General features: G+C 43.4%; 1 protein-coding gene across 2 annotated transcripts in view; it reads left to right on the top strand.

Annotated features, from left to right (window-relative positions):
* The first annotated feature begins 2109 nt into the window (after nt 1–2109).
* The window catches only part of rabgef1 (RAB guanine nucleotide exchange factor (GEF) 1), a 16114-nt gene continuing 15723 nt past the window's right edge, over nt 2110–2500 (top strand). Inside the window, exon 1 of one of the 2 annotated variants that reach the window (XM_031571593.2) lies at nt 2110–2254. The gene's annotated coding sequence lies outside the window, so the exon portion shown is untranslated. The remainder of the gene's footprint in view (nt 2255–2500) is intronic. The other variant, XM_031571595.2, reaches the window with a different exon arrangement.

Here is a 2500-nt window from a genome sequence, read left to right on the forward strand (position 1 = left end):
GCCATTTGTTCAGGTGAAGCACATTTACACTCTCACACTCACAAACACACACACACACACTCTCACATTCACACTCACACACACACACACTCACAAACACACTCACTCACTCACACTCACACACACACACACTCACTCACACTCACACAAACACACTCACACAAACACACTCACACACACACACACACACACACTCACAAACTCAACTCAAGCACAGTTGCGTCTAAAAGAAGATGCTAACAGTCATTAGCAAAGGTGTCAGTATGGACAGTTGCTGACAGTTATTATCCCATTCAGAGGAGGATGTGTGTGTTCAGAGGATGTGTGTGTGTGAGTTTGACAATGAATCTGGGATTTGAAGAGACTTTTGGCAGCGAAGGCTAGTTTGCGAATGACTAACTGCTTCAGTGACTTCACACCGCTAGTTACTGGATGGACTGCAGGACTGCTATGTGTGAATACCCTCATTCTGCAAAGCTGATCAATAGCGATCAATAGTAGGTATGATTTATTTCAGCAGTAAGGGTATGTCTTAGGGAGGTCAGATGAGAAAAAACCCTTGCCAATAAGTGATTAATAATATAATGATCAATGATGAGTTTAGCTATGCTACATTTCTGCTGATCCGCCTCTTCCCGCATTCTTCCCTGTTAAACAAGGTTCGCTGTTTTTCAGCTTTTTGTTGTTGTTTTTCTGGATATTTAGCATCTTTCTGCACATGTTTACTTGAACGACTGTTTTTGTGACCTCACGTATTTGTCTGGTATTGTTCCTGAATGTTTTGTATTTGTGCTATAGCGTGCTTCTCAGTCCCTAAATGTTTGTTTGTTTTTGTGCTGTAGTGTGCTCCTGAGTGGATGTGTGTGTGTGTGTGTATGTGTGTGTGTGTGTGTGTGTGTGTGTGTGTGTGTGTGTATGGAATACATTAGATATTGTGTGTTTTTTAAAGCATTTACTTTTCAGGTCTTGGTCCATGTTTATGAGCTTTTTTACTTTCCTTCATGCTTTTATTTGCTTGTTTGTGTGTGTGTGTGTGTGCGTGTGTGAGAAAAAGAGAGAGAGAGGAAGGGAGAGAGAGAGAGAGTGTTAACAGGTTGCTTTGCAGGAGTCATTGCTCAAGAGATTACTTGCCACAGTGATCAGAGATTTTGTCATAATTTAGCTTTTTATATTTGTATTTGTTTGTTTTTACTTGTTCTTATTGTGGGTAAACTTGGTATTTTGTATGAGTGAACCTTGCTTATTGAAGAGAAGGAGTGTGTCGCCGTCATTGTTCAGCTACCTCTTATGTTCTTTTGTGCTCGTCTTGCAAGAAAAAAAAGCACATTACCTGTGTCGAGTCGTTGCCATGCCAGCTCACTCTCTCATGTCTGCGTGTGTTTGTGAGCGATGTTTATTTAAAGGGTTTGATTGGCTGAAGTTGTTTTGTATTAAAAAGTGAAACAAAAACCGGTTTTTGTCATTCTACTCAATGTGATACATTTAATTACATTACCTAAGAGTCATTAAACCTTATATTACATTGCTTAAGAGGCGTGATGAATCATTACATCTTATATATTACATTGTATAACCATTTTGCAGCTGCCATATACCGTTCTAACTCGATACTGGACTCAATCGTTAATTGTCCCTAGTAAAAGTTTGGACCCCAAAAGATCAAAAAATACGGCCCGAAGTTTCCATTATTGGATGGCATTTCCTCTCTTGCACCAATTTCTCCCCAAGTAAAACCACAGTTTGTTCAAAAGAAACAAGTAAGTTCCCCTGACCGACATCAACACAACAGTGGAGATATCTGGAATTTCTTTGAACATGGCCTGACCTCTAGGCCTCAGTTGCTACCAAAGCATGGAGGGAGGAGAGAGAGACAGTGAGGAGAGAGAGAGAGAGGAAGGAGAGAGGGATGAGAGAGAGAGTGGAAGGAGAGAGGAAGGAGAGAGGGATGAGAGAGGAAGGAGAGATGGATGAGAGAGAGAGAGGAGAGGGGAAGGAGAGAGGGATGAGAGAGAGAGGAAGGAGAGAGGGATGAGAGAGAGAGAGGAAGGAGAGAGGGATGAGAACATGGCCTGTCCTCAGTGCAGCGGCGCCCCCCTGTGGTTAGACCTGCAGGCTGCAGGGGTGCTCCTCGCTCGGTACTCCTCCCGTTGCCCTGCCGACCGTGTTCCTTGGGTTCTCCGTTGAATGACCGCTATCGCGAGCCAGAGCGAGGCTATCCTGCAAGGCGTCAACATTCCATACCTCAGCTGTAGCGGTAAGAATGTAGCCATCGTCAATGACACTCCGTGTCATGTTCTCAGCATCTGTTTTTAATGACATCAACATGTTTGGTGGGGGGTATCATAGTAACGTTACATTTCGTTTTTGTCTTCTCCGAGCAACAGCGGGCATTTGGGAACACTAAAATGCCCTAGCTGCTAACTTCAGCAGCAGTCAGCAAAGTCGATATCTGCTAGATAGCTAGCGATAGCTGACCCTGTGGAACTTGATATAGCCAGGG

The sequence above is a fragment of the Clupea harengus genome, chromosome 8 (assembly GCF_900700415.2).
Source record: "Clupea harengus chromosome 8, Ch_v2.0.2, whole genome shotgun sequence".
NCBI classification, from domain to species: Eukaryota; Metazoa; Chordata; class Actinopteri; order Clupeiformes; family Clupeidae; genus Clupea; species Clupea harengus.